Raw genomic sequence first — 14,917 nt, 5'->3', positions numbered from 1 at the left:
GGATAAATTCTCTATAAACACCAGAGCTGCACTCTCTAGAGGACAGGGAAGGTGGATTTTAATGCTAGCTTACCATTCATTCTCTCAGCATTAAAGATGGCTTGTACAGCATATGGACTCCATGTCTTACTGCTGAATGAGGGCAGAGTGTTTGGGTGAGTTGCTTGAGGGTACACAAGTGATGGTCAGGCGACCACTTCAATATCCACTGAGTTTAAAAGGAAATCTATTTCTGCTGTTTCTCTTTCATAAAATCACTTTCAGGCATCTTTTCCCATATTAAACAGAAAGCATAGTACAGTATGGCCTCAAGTGAGCCCGTCGAAACCAATTTATTGGTGTTGTTTGAGGTAAATATGATAGTACTGTTTTAATAGGACTACAGTACATTGACTATGAGGAGCCAGTTCCCATGATGAAAACAACATCCTGATAATATGGAGTTAGTTGATCTACGTGGAGACCAGCATCTGGTGAACAGGTTATTTAATCCTTACCCTTTTTTGTTTAAAACTTAAGTTAGCATAAGACCAACAAAAAGGGTTTGAAGGTAGAGGAAAATGTAAATGAAATGCCACAGCCCAAGCATGTAGAAGGATGGTCATGTATCCTGATTTACAGTCTAAGTCCAGTTTAAAAATAAAGAGCTATCAGGATTTGAATCCTAGGAAACTTGCTTTATGAGGCTGAGTTCCCCATGTGTTGGAGGGGTTGTCAGAATATTGGCACCTACCACAGCATGTGGAGGAAGTGTCCCAAAGTCCAACAGTTGGGATGCACTCTATCCTGAAATATCACAAGTTGCGAAACAGAATATCCAACCCATGCCCAGAATGCCCCTCTTAAAGCTGAGGGTCTACAAAAGGACTTAAAGAACAACTAATTTTCTACTTCTTACTAGCAGCACAGGCAGTAGTAGCATCTCACTGGAAGGGTTTTAAGTTTTCAAACTTGGAGGACTGGTATCAAAGCATTTGAAATACGACATTATTGGGGAAACTTGTATTACAGGTTTTTGGTGGCCAAATGAAAAAAATGATCCATTTGTAGTCGTTTGGTACCCATGGATTACATGAATGTACAGGAGTATGGCTGGTCTGTCCCTTCTATGTACAGAACAGTTGGGATATTTTAAAGATCTTTAAAGACGTAGTATCTTTAGTGTGGCAGTTTGGGGCAGCAGCAGAGATCCCTGTTTGATGGCAGACATTATTGCACACAGTCTGTACTGTTACTGAGTTTCGGTATATATTTTATTTCCAGGTCAGGTACTGTGGACTATATTGTATGATACTGTATTTTATTGTTTAATAGTGCACACTACTCTGTATTCCTTTTGTTCAACTTTGTTCACTGTGGGGTGGGGGTGGGAGAGGGGGTTGTGCCCATATTATCTTTGTTGTTGTTGTTGTTGTTTGGCTATCTGGATTATCCTGACCGACATTTAGCACACCTGAGCAGACACACAGGATGCCTGGTTACAGTCTTCCTCGTGGTGAGATGGATTGTTTTTCTATTTCAATTATAGTAATTATTTCAAAATTATTGCCGTATTCAAATTCCAATACAACACTGTATCAGGTACTGTCCCTTTTGTGATACACCCCCCCCCCTTTTTGAGGATGTGTGCATGGTCACTCTAATTGCATACCAACTTCTGCATCTCCTGATTTGGTTCTGTGAGTGGGTTCTGTTCCCTGTATCTCTCCCCACCCTAACCGGCAGACTCAGGCCCAATTCACTTTGGGAGATTTTTTTATATACAATGCTGGGATGGGAAGGGCCCTCTTTGCTTTGTGTTTCCTTCTGGGAGACCTCTAAGGTTGTCATGATTAAATGTATTAAACGTTAAGAGTTCCTTCATTAAGCCTTTAGGAAACTGTCTGCTTGTTAACCATTACCAAAGCATTTGCCTTCTCTTTACAAAAACTGCTGAGGTTAAATATTAAACGCCTGGAGTGAAGGACACCTGTATTTGCTGGTCCCTTTATGTGACTGTAGGAAAGAAGGGGAGGGAGCTTTACAGCTGTCTAAATTAGCATAATTAAATCCACATCAATTTAGGGGGGGGACCCTCAATCACCTCTTTCCCCTTCACATGCAGATAGTGGCATTTGTCTAAGGTGCTAAGACACAAAGGGACTTTTCTAACAGCCAAGACCTGCCTGAAAGGAAGAGCAATAGGATTTGTATATTGTCCCATGGTTCACCTTAAGACTAGTGGAAGTGATTAGTGGTGGCTGTGAACGGCTGGGCCCCCTTTTGCATTTCAATTATGCTCGAATGGAGGGCCCTGCATTGGAAAAGTGCATTTTACAAGGTGCCTCTGCTTCTATTGCTCTAATGGGCGGTGTGGGAGGGAGCAAAGGGGGTAAACAAAGCCTGACATTCTGGTTTGGTCCCTTTCACTAACCCCCCAATCCCACTGCTGCTTCTCCCCCCCATCCTAATGTGTTTTGTTTAGTTTTACATGGGGAAGCCCCAGTGACCCCAGGACAGCAACAAGGCTGCTCTGTGTGGCGCTGGCAAGAGAGAATTCCTCCAGATGAAAACTGACACGGGGTTCAGGGGTTAATTTCTGGAACAGGCACATTTGCATACAAATGAAAAATGATGGAATTTCTCTTCTCCTAAATTTTCAATGTCATCAGCATCAAACAGCAGTCAGTGCTCCCTTGCTGTTTGAAGAATATTCATTACTTCAGAAGAAGGGGCACCTTGTTTGGTATTAATCTCCTCTGCAGGTCAATGACTTAATTTGCTAAACTTCATCTGAAGTGCCATTCACTTTCGGAGTTCTCAGCTATTCTTTGTTATTTTTCATAACATGCTCTTAAGGTTGGTTGGTGTTTTTTCCTTTTTCTTTTTTAAGTGTAAGGGGATACACTTCTCCATCAAAATGAGGCATAGATGGAGGGAGGAAATGACATTTGAAAAAAGAATTTCTGTAATCAAATTTATAATCTGTCCATCACCTTCTCAAATTAGTTACCATACTAATCATACAGCTGGTTAGCACTTTATTACATACCCTCATGTGTGTGTGTGTGTGTGTGTGTGCACGTGTGTTCGTGCATGTGTGTATTTATAAAAAAAGATATGCACCCATAAATGCTTAAGGAGAAAGCAAACATTTTCCCTTTAAAACAGATGCACAAAAGGACATCTGTTGTCTTGAGCCACAAGGGTTACTGGGTGTCATGGCTGTAACAAAAGGTAACAACCAAAACAGTGATTAATCCCCTAAAGAGAATCTTAATGTCCTTTTGAGTGCCTTCCTCTGGAAATTCTCACCTAAAAAGGCCATGACTGAGGATGTACTTATCAAACTTCAGGGTGTTACATCTTATTTTTCCACTTTCCTCTGAGTGTCTATAAAGGGCCCTTGGCCTTCCCTGTGGGTTTCATCCTTCTGTCTGAAGTGGATTGTCTGGAAGCCTTTTCAAAACATTTCACTACAGAGCTGTTTGTTGGGCAGAGATTCTGTTTTATTGTCAATGGCCAAATTTCACTGCTTCTTCTTTTCTTTTCTTTGTCAGCGTACAGGACAGAAAAATAATGTGCCACCTTACCCACACCCTAAGCCAGAATTTCCCCCCAGGAAATGCCGTGTGAAAATGTAAAGAAGGAAATACATAAAGAGAAACTCTTGTTGAGAGATGGGGAGGGAAGAGAGATCCATGATCTCTAGACTACAGGACTTTCTAGGTGTCACAACTTGAGTATAATACCTAGGATCGAATTAATCAGTTGAATAAATATGTCATAGGGCTCACGGGATAGTTTAAGCATCAGGTTGTGTCTCTGCACAAAAGAGCATGTTGCTTTGTTCTGGACTCAGTGGCTGGAAGGGGAATGGATGAAGTAAATGCCTGCCATGCTACAGTGGGGGCCAATATTTGGAGCAATCTTCAGCTACCTTTGCTGCAGCTGCTCCTCCATATACCTCAATCTCCCATGAGCCCAAGGGGAAGGAGCAGAGGCAGGGTGAGAACAGCCAAGGAAATAGACTCAGGCATTGACCTGGCCATAGGCCTGCCCTTAAAACAAATCTCTCTGGAATAAGAGTCAAGGATGTGTGGGCTTCTGGGCTATGCAGCTCCAATGTGGCTATTGTGACTTGAATTCAGTGCTGATGGAAAGGGCTTCAAATTGAATTCTAGTGGTGGGTCTGATACTGCTGCTACGCTTCGGCATAATAATAATAATAATAATAATAATAATAATAATAATAATAATACAATTGTTGTTTAGTCATTTAGTTGTGTCCGACTCTTCGTGACCAGAGCACGCCAGGCACTCCTGTCTTCCACTGCCTCCCGCAGTTTGGTCAAACTCATGTTAGTAGCTTCGAGAACACTGTCCAACCATCTCATCCTCTGTTGTCCCCTTCTCCTAGTGCCCTCAATCTTTCCCAACATCAGGGTCTTTTCCAGGGTGTCTTCTCTTCTCATGAGGTGGCCAAAGTATTGGAGCCTCAGCTTCAGGATCTGTCCTTCCAGTGAGCACTCAGGGCTGATTTCCTTCAAAATGGATAGGTTTGATCTTCTAGCAGTCCATGGGACTCTCAAGAGTCTCCTCCAGCACCATAATTCAAAAGCATCAATTCTTCGGTGATCAGCCTTCTTTATGGTCCAGTTCTTACTTCCATACATCACTACTGGGAAAACCATAGCTTTAACTATATGGACCTTTGTCAGCAAGGTGATGTCTCTGCCTTGTTGTGGCGAAGGGGCTTGAATAACTCAGAGAAGCTATGAGCTATGCCATCCAGGGCCACCCAAGACGGACGGGTCATAGTGGAGAGTTTTGACTAAATGTGATCCACCTGGCGCAGGAACCGGCAAGCCACTCCAGTATCCCTACCAAGAAAACTCCATGGACAAAATAAAACAGTTACCAATCTCCAAAACCTTTGCTTTTTAAAGAACGGAAGGAACTTTTGATGTTCATTACAATTGCTTAAAACACATTAAAAGGCATTTTGAAGACACCTCACATTTCATACAAGAAAATGGAGATGATTGGTAGAGTAATGGGTCCAAGTTGAGAAAGTCTCCTTTTCGTGAACCAGGCACTAGTTGTTTCACATAAGTTTCAACAGAAGTCCTATTTAGGTGTTGAGCTTGATCATGTGAGGGTTAACTGAATGTAGGGGTCCAGGTACATATGCCCCAGATATCTCCTGTGGTGAATGGATGGTTTGGACAAACCACATTGAAACAGCATGAAGTTTTCACAGTTTCCAGAGAGGCAACCCTGTTAGTCTGTTACAGCAAAAAATAACATAGAATTTTGTGGTACCTTAAAGACTAATAAAGCTATTATGGCATAATATTTCATGGACTACAGTGCACTTCATTAGATGTGTAAAGTGTTATTCTGAGTTACAGGTATATAGATTTATTTATTTTTTAATGGGGGTGGGTTGAAAGTTTTCACATCTTTGGTCCTCTGATGGATTGTTCTAGAAAACTCCTGAGAGAACAAATGGAGTATTTTTTTTATAAACCCCCCCCCCAAATATCCTGTTTAGACAAGAAGCTTTAGACATTGATTAGAATCTGCTTTCACCTAACATTGTGTAGTAAATGTCACAAGGACATAATTAAAAAATTTGGTACATTATTTAGTCCTAGTCCCTCTGTGCCAGAATTGTTTAACTGCTGTGGAATTGGAGCTCCTCTGCATCCCAGTGTGTTCTGAAATGCAAACTTCAAAGAGAACGTTATATCTCCCAACTCCAGCTCATGAGTGTGTTGGAAGTATAATACAGAAAGGCTTAAAAATCCCTGCTGAGGAAAGGGCAATTTGACACCAAAACTACTGTGAAAACTGCTATTGCAACACTAGTAGTCAGAAAGTGCTTATTAGATAAATACAGCTAAGGTATGGGAGCAAAATGTACCCAAGTCATTTGGAAAAATTTGAGTTGGACAGCACCAAGTGCAGTGGGATGGGATACATTTAAAATACGGTATATAAAACTCTGTATTCTCCTTTACACATTTTCCTAGTTCCCTTCTGATTTGCAAAATAAAAATGTTCTGAGATGCAAAATTATGAGAACCTGGACTTTTTAGTCCAAAAATGTCTCTTAACAAGGCATACAGCTTGTGCAGAACAGCTTAGTACTGCTTACATTCCTTTTCCTGAAGACTTCCATGCAGAGATCTTCATGTAAACTGCCCTGTGATTTTCTGATGAAGGGTGGTATATAAATTTAATAAAGAATAAAATAATAAAAATATGCAGTTGCTTACATTTCCAGTCTCTCATTAGCATTTATTGTGTTGAATCCAGACTAAATTAATGGAACTTGGTTCCCACTGAAATCATGAATAGCTTGTCCCACTGATTTCAGCTGGAACTGAGTGCAAGAAACTTATTCTGGATCCAACCGCCTGGAAATAAACATTTAAAAGGTGAGGAAAGAGAGTTTACAAAAAAAAGACTAAAACTAGAACGATCAGCGAACAGGTAGGAGCTTTGTTAAATATTATTATTTTCTTAAGAACTTTCATATTCACCATATATTTTAGCATAGCTGCCAAGTTTTCCCTTTTCTCGCGAGGAAGCCTATTCAGCATAAGGGAAAATCCCTTAAAAAAGGGATAACTTGGCAGCTATGATTTTAGAACTCTTAACTGTTACTAACTGTATTCTTCTATTGGATTTTCACATCTGCATCTTGTCCTCTGCACACTGTACTACTAAATTTAGCAACATAGGATAATGGCTTTGGGTATTACCACTCGGTATGGGAGTACAATATATGACCCACTGCCTGTGTGTGGTCTTCAGGGCATGTTTATAAATACTGCGGGGTTCTGAAAAATCCATATTTTTCAGTCCCCATATGGAAATAAGAGCCTCTTTGTATTTTCTGAATCGAGTGCCCTTTTTGTGTGGCCATCTTTTTGCAGGCCTGACTTGAGAATGGCGAGGGGGTGGGGTGGGGGTCAGGTGTGCTAGGATCAGAAGAGCAGGACCCCCCTCATCAGAGCCAGAGAGGCCCCCATCTCCATGAACAAGGGGACTCTTAGGCATAGGGAGCAGCAGGAGATAGGCTCTGAGAGGCTGAAGCAGGCAAGAGCTCACAGCCCAGGTGGGGCTCTTTAGCTGGGAAAGGAGGCTCAGGACAGGTGAGGGTCACATGACTCGTCAAGCCTAGGTGCTGCAATCAACATGCAAGGGAAAGCAGAGCTGAGGTGTAGTTTTGGCTCAGCTCTCCATACTGATGGGCCTTGGCTTGGATGCTCCAGGACCTGTATGGGACTGTGCTTTGGGTTTGACTATGTTTCTTGTCTCCTGGACTTTGGTTTTGGCTTACTTGGAGTGACCCTGGACTGTGCTTCCAGACTGTTGGGACTTTGCTTATGTGGTTTGACCCCTGGACCGTGTTTCCTGACTCCAGAACTTTGGACTTGCCGTACTGTATTCACCAGTGGGACTTGCCATCAGGTAGGCCGGGGATTCAGAACGAATGGGGTCCTTCCTCAGGCCAAGGCATTCTGAGCATAGTAGCCAGGAGGGTGGGTGCACCTCTGCCACAGTTTGCCACAATGGTAGTTAGTTACAGGCACTCTCCCAGACACCATTTCTAGAATGCCTCACTATGCACCAAGACGCCCTTAGCCCTTTCTGAGCTGGGAAGCGAGGAAGAGGGGGAAGCAGCAACAACTTGCCTCACTGGGTGGGTAGATAAGCAGGTGGTGACAGCAGCAGGACTGGCAATCAAGAATGAGGCGAGCAGCAGATCTGTGTGCGTGCTAATTTGCCACTCTTACCCACTCACCCACCGCTTGAGATGGTGTTCTCATTCTGCTTCATTATTGGGTTGACCCTGGTGTGTTGTTTTGTTATTTGTAGTACTAAGGTGTGAAGCCAGTACTAGGGACCCAGGTGGCGCTGTGGGTTAAACCACAGAGTCTAGGGCTTGCTGATCAGAAGGTCGGCGGTTCGAATCCCTGCAACGGGGTGAGCTCCCGTTGCTCAGTCCCAGCTCCTGCCCACCTAGCAGTTTGAAAGCACATCAAAGTGCAAGTAGATAAACAGGGACCGCTCCGGTGGGAAGGTAAACGGCGTTTCCGTGCGCTGCTCTGGTTCGCCAGAAGCAGCTTTGTCATGCTGGCCACATGACCCGGAAGCTGTCTGCGGACAAATGCTGGCTCCCTCGGCCTATAGAGTGAGATGAGCGCCGCAACCCCAGAGTCGGACACGACTGGACCTGATGGTCAGGGGCCCCTTTACCTTTTAAGGCGTGAAGCAGATGCACACATTTTCAAACAGCTGGTGACACATGGTTAGTACATGTGGTATCTCCCTTGTGTCTGTCCATCACATATATTCCAGACTTCTGGAAATGTAAATTTTTCACTTCACATTTTAATGACCAGCCTTACCATTAGACAGAATGGGGTAGATCCTAGGGGTGGCAGCAGATCCCTAACTATTCTTATAAAAAAAAAACCACCCTCCCCATTTCTCCTGAGCAAGTAGCTTTGCCTAAGGAAGCGTAACTTAAAAAGCCCTTGTGGAAATCAAATTTATGGCCTGTTTCTATCTTTCCTACTGCTGCTGAATAAGTTATTTCCCTGTCCTCCATGGTGTCGGATTTCACTGAATCTGGTTGCAACAAGTCCACTATTCTTTAACAACAGTAATCCAAATGTAACAGTAATAATACATTTGGATTAAAACTCAGTGGGGCTGCAATGGGCAAGATCAAATGGCTTCAGGGACCAGATCCAGTGTGGGGCTGCCAGTTGGCTATTCCTGCACCAGACCACACCAGCCAAAATCAGATGGCAAAGTCCTATTGAAGTCTATGGGACTTGTCCAAGGCTATTTGGGGATAGGTTTCAAAGCCCTTCTCTTCTGCAGGAACAATCTTACCTGTCTGTAAACTATTGTTAGAAAAGGCCTTCACCTTTCACAGTCAGTCATAAAGCAAAAATGCAACCATTTTGTTTTCTTTTGAGGAACGCTTGCATTCAAATTCACTCTGCCCATGCTTGAGAAATGGACTAACTTGGTAGTTTTGCCCCAAACATAATTTTAGTTTCACAATGAAGTCCATAGCAGGATTCTGCATTCTGTAAATAATTCCATTTTTGTCTCAGTCTGTCATTACCTACAAACAGTTTGAAAGCGTAGTGGTGTTGATTGTTGATTTCATTATTTACTAAAGGGATGCATATCTTGCCTTTCTTGTTTCTAACGGACTTGCTCAGGGTGGTTTACAGATAATACCACCGGTTTGGAGTAAACAACAACAACAACAATCAGATATAGAGTGAAAGTGAAAGCCAGCAGCAACCAAAAACGACAATAACGAGCCAGTAAATGAAAACCATTTAAAGTAGCACTAAAAGCTCAGCAAAAATGCAACACTCTATCAATCAGCAGTGGAATAAGCTAGACCAGGGGTCCCCTAACTAAGGCCTGGGGGCTGGATGCGGCCCAATCACCTTCTAAATCCGGCCCGCAGATGGTCCGGGAATCAGCATGTTTTTACATGAGTAGAATGTGTATTTAAAATGCATCTCTGGGTTATTTGTGGTGCCTGCCTGGTGTTTTTACATGAGTAGAATGTGTCTTTGTATTTAAAATGCATCTCTGGGTTATTTGTGGGGCATAGGAATTCATTCAAACATTTTTTCAAAACATAGTCCGGTACCCCACAAGGTCTGATGGCAGTGGCCCCGGCCCCCTGCTGAAAAGGTTTGCTGACCCCTGAGCTAGACCAAGGGCAGCCAATATGGTGCCTTTGTTGAACTACAACTCCTACCAGCTTCACCAATGGTCAGGGATGATTGGAGTTGAAGTCTACATTAGTTACCCATGAGGCAAACCTGTTATATTGGCTACTCCCTGGGCTGGGAGTTCCACATTCTGGATTTTACAACAGAAAAGGCTTTCTTGTGTATTTTAGACAATTGCTAAGACAGAGGTGGGAGAATTCACAAAAGATCTTGCCAAATAACCTTAATGAATGGACAGATTCATATAAATGCAGGCAGTCCTTAGTTTAGATACCTTGTTTAGGTCCTCAGTGGTACATTGAATTGCACCTGGAAACAAACCAATAGCCAGTGCAGGTGATACAGCAGCAGAGACAACCTGCTTCAAGAGCGCTTGAAACGGCATTTTGTGCCGACTGAAGTTTCTGAATCTTCTGAGGCCACTCCATGTCAAAGTGTTGTGACCATCCAAACTAGACGTGACTAAGGCATGCAGAACTACGACCAGGTCAGCTTTCTCCAGAAATGGATGCTGAGCAAAATTGGATTATTTAATTTGGATCTTCCTATCTTTAAAATAGACACTGTATACCCTTTCTGTTGCTTTACTAAATAAATTCCCAACATGGTGTTACTAAATAACTCTCAGCTTATGACATGTTACACTGAGTGGCTGTCGGGATAAGGTACAGTAAACTCCAGATAATTCTATTTCATTTGGCTCCACATGGCTTTGATATAGGAAGGGGAATATAAGCGCTTTTTTGTGTGCTCCCCACCCCCCTGTTTTTAGTTTTAACATCTCAGTGGTATAGCACCAGAAAGGGATTTCACTTGCAAAATCCTGTGAGCAACAACACTTAGGAGAATGTATGTATACAATTGTTTAAGGAACACAGGGTTACTGACACAGATGCCGATTTGGTAGGGCATATGGAACATTTACACTTGCCTTTTCATTCCTTCTTGCTACAGCTGGTGCTGATTTAGTATGTGAAATTTTACTAGCAGGAGTGCTAATCAAGACAGAGATTCTGTGAGGATTTAGTCATTTATGTAAAGGGGAAACTATGGGTATCATTAAAAAGTAGGAGATTCTCTATGGGAGGAACATTATCATTATCAACCTCATTTTTAAACTAAAGAGGGAGAGAGAATGGCCTTGTAAGTATCATTTGAGGAGCGAAAAACCTGACTCTTCCTTTCTGGTGTTTGAAAACTATTAGATCCAACCAAACAGCCAACATTTGGGGGAAGAGGGGAATTCTAGATGGATTCTGACTTTGGGAAGTTGAGGACAAAGGCATGGAATTGGTTTTCTCCCCGCCCATCATGTCCACTCTTTTCACATGAAAAAAATGTGTAAAATAATTAGTCACGTTTAAATACTGAAGAACTGTGCCAAGTCAACAGTCCTATTCTATGTACATTTACTCAGAGAAGTAAATTCCATGGTGTTCAATGGAATTTATTCTCAGGGACGTGTATATAGGATAATGACCCAGAGTGCACTTCCAAGAGTGCTGTGCCTTCTACAATACTGTTGGCATTGAATGTTAGAAGATTTTGTCTGTCTGACCAGTATGAGGTATTGGCGGAGGGTGACCTTGTACACCAGGCATAGGCAAACTCGGCCCTCCGGATGTTTTGGGACTACAACTCCCATCATCCCTAGCTAACAGGACAAGTGGTCAGGGATGATGGGAGTTGTAGTCCCAAAACATCTGGAGGGCCGAGTTTGCCTATGCCTGTTGTACACCGACTTGAGATCTTGAGGGAAATGAGTCAGTAATGCTTATGAATAGCAGTTCCTGTAAACTTTAGAAGGCGAGAGTGCTCTTGCCCTTGGGTTCTGCTTTTGGTTCCCCACAGACATCTGGTTGGCCTGTGTGACAACATGCTGGATGAGGAGACGGGGAGCTGACCTGATCCAGCAGGTGCTTCTTATGTTCTTAAAGGAGGCATATAAATTTAATGAAGGATTGACTTCTGAATGTTAAGAGCTAGGAACTGATACAAGGTTATAGCGTTTTATACCTCTGCTACCACAGTACTTTTAAAACAACAACAACAACAACAAACAAACATATTTTTATTAAAGATTTCTTGGTTTACAAAAGTAAGTGCAATGTCTCTTTTTTCAAGTTACATTTTCTACAGATTAGTTTCATTTGTTGAGACATTAGTGTTACATTAAGAAGAAAAGGGGGAAAGGTGAGTGGAGGTGGAGTGGGGTGCCAGTGCTTCTATTCTACTTAGTGTACATGTGGGGTTTTGTGTCAGCATCGCTTGTGCGGGTTCTCTTTATTATTCGCTTGTATTCCTTTGGTGGTGAGATTTGGGGTTTGCTTAAGTTGGGGTTTGCTTAAGGTGTGGTTGTTTGTTTGTAATTGGCTGTGGTAAACTTTGTTTTCGTTTGTGAGTGGGGTGTGTGTGTGTGTGACTCAGGTTAGCCAGATTGATTCGTATGCTGTTGGCAAATTCTTGTCGTCTTTTAGGGCTGTGATATGTGATAAAGGGATGCCATCTTCTTCTATTTGTCCCTGTGTCAGTTTCAGTTTATTGGTTATGCTACCACAGTACTTCAGGTTACCCACCAACAAATGAGGACAGTCAATCTAATTTGCCTGGTATGTATTTATTCCAAGTAGCAGGTGCCATTTGAATCTTTTCTTCTATAGAATCTCACTTTCCTTCCTCCCTTTGCGTAACTTAGGATCTTTTTGCTGTTGACTACGGGAACCTTGACACACATTTTGTAGCCTTTTCAGGGCTTGCTCACAAGCACCCAGATACTTCTTAAGACACTTGTGCAGCTGTAAAGTACAAATAAAAACACAGATTAAAATCTCAGATGATGGTACTTTGCTGATGATAAATCCAAATAGGTTTTAATTTAGACACTGTAAATGCACAAGTGATTACACATTCAAGCTGGGAGAAAAACCAGGCTGCAAAATGTTATTGTGGCAAGTGAAAGGGTCATGCTAAGGTTGACTAATCTTTTTTCCTGGCAGAGTTATTTTCAGTCTGGATGGGCATGTAGTTGTGTTCAAGTGGCAGCAGAAATCACTGTTGTGTGCTAAATAGGTTGCACAGGTGGCTCCGTAGTAAGGGGACCTGAACACACACACTCAGATACAAAACAAGTAGGCATCTGGTGCCTCAGGTGACTAACTGTATAATAGAAAATATTGTGTTCGGTCCCCCATGGAACGACTGCCAGATGCCTTTGCTTATATCATTATATCCAGGGAAGAACTGGTTGTTGGTATTGGACTGAGAGAGATATCAATGGCTTCTCTCCTTGAATTGGTATAGAATTTATGGACTTGAGAGAGGACTTGAGGTGATGTGCCTATGTGTGTGGGGAACGGACTTTAGTATGACAGTGCCTGTGATGGATTGTACTCTGAACCGCGTGGAGTTTTTTGTTGCCACTAAATAAATAAAAGGCTTGCCTCCAACGATATTGGAATTAACTTTAGCGTCTCGGGCATCCAGTTTCATATCAAGGTCTTGAGAAATCTGTAAGCAACCAAACTTCAGCCTAAGATTTTCCAAATTCCTGAGGCGAAAGGAAAGGGAAATGCAATAGTGGAGAGAACAGCAAGAAGATTATTTCAATTAGCTCCAAAGTAAGGGATTGGGGTGGGGTGGGAGAGACATGGAGTTTGCAACCTAGTTTCTCATGAGACATGTGTACCATGGATAGCAAAATAAACTCATATTGTCATGGATGACTAGTATTTAAATACGCTGGGCTAAAACTATTTGAGCAGCATTTCAAAAATAGATGTTCTGATAGATGACAATACTGTTTTACATAGTTCTGCATGATCATGCCTCCATAGAAGACGTAGCTTGAATCTAACCAGTATTTTAGTCAACACACTGCCATAGCCTTATAGTTTCCAATTGGTGGTATTTCTCTAAGGCCCCAAGTGTGCATTTAAAGTAGTCTCATGCCAGTTAAGCCATATATGAAAGAAGCTTAGGTGAAGGACTTCAATGGGCTCCAACCATGTTCACAGCCACAAATAGTCAACCAGGCTTAGGGAGAAGTTTGTGAGTCATATCATCCTACTACGCATGTTTCCCCAGAAATACATCTTATTGAGTTCAAGTGGACTTCCTCTCAGATATGTGTGCACTGTGCACCTGGAAGCAAATCTCATTATGTTCTGTGGGATTCAGAGTATTTTCTCTATGTTCTCGCACCACCATCTCATCTAGTTTCTGCCAGGGAGAAGGAACTTGGAGAGCTCAAGTGGGCCAAGTGACGTTTCAGACAAAACACAAGCATCCAAGGAAATCAGACAAAGATCTGGAACCCCTGAAGGTTGATAAACACCTAGGAAAGTCTGTTGTGCCTTAAAGAAGCAAAAGCTAAGCAGGACATGGGTGCTAGAGGAGAAAGTTATCTCCCCTTTCTGTTTTAAAGCCCTGTGCAGGTTCAACCCCTTGCATTTTCTAGTTTAAAAATCCAGGATACAAAGTAAGGACCAATTTCTGCCTGTGTCTCTCTAGAGCAAATTCTACAATACATACACACCTTGATTAAAGAGCAAAAGACTCATTTTAAGAGGCCTACAGAAATGTGAGCATGACAATTATGCCATAAACTCACACTAGGGGTGGGGGAAGGGAACATATGTACACCTGTCCTTAAAGCAAAGCAGAAGTGCTGGGCTGTCCTGTTGGGGCTAGAAGAGCTAGCTAACCTTTGCAGCTCTTGCTCCCAGTAGAAATTAGCTCCTTATATATCCTAGACGGCAGGTATTTCAAACCTGATGTTTCGGCTAGAGCAACACTGTTTTCTTCCCTAAGCCCCAAGCACTTGAATGCAAATGCCTTATGACAAGTGAGATTCCAAAATAGCACCAAGGGTAACTGCAGAAGAGAGTAAAGGTTCTGATAATGGGGAAGGAAACTGTGATAAGTTTGGAACCTGCCAGAAGGATGAGAGCAGCTGTGGGTGACAAAACAAAACACCTTTTGTTGACAGTTAGGTTTTCATCTCGTGCTCCAAGCAGCAGCACACATATACACACAACTTGACAGGTTTTGCCTCCCCCTCCCTAAAAACAAAACAAAAGGGGAGAAAGGAGGAGAAAAAAAAGAGAAAATAACATTCCACCTTTCTACACTTTACTACAAGAAGGTAAGAG

General features: G+C 42.4%; 1 protein-coding gene across 5 annotated transcripts in view; it reads left to right on the top strand.

Annotated features, from left to right (window-relative positions):
• The window catches only part of GTDC1 (glycosyltransferase like domain containing 1), a 340,919-nt gene that overhangs the window by 227,577 nt on the left and 98,425 nt on the right, over positions 1-14,917 (top strand). The window lies entirely within an intron of this gene.

This window comes from Zootoca vivipara, chromosome 1, assembly GCF_963506605.1.
Source record: "Zootoca vivipara chromosome 1, rZooViv1.1, whole genome shotgun sequence".
Lineage (NCBI taxonomy): Eukaryota > Metazoa > Chordata > Lepidosauria > Squamata > Lacertidae > Zootoca > Zootoca vivipara.
The sequence above is the reverse complement of the archived record's forward strand: the minus strand, read 5'-3'. Positions and strand labels throughout refer to the sequence as shown.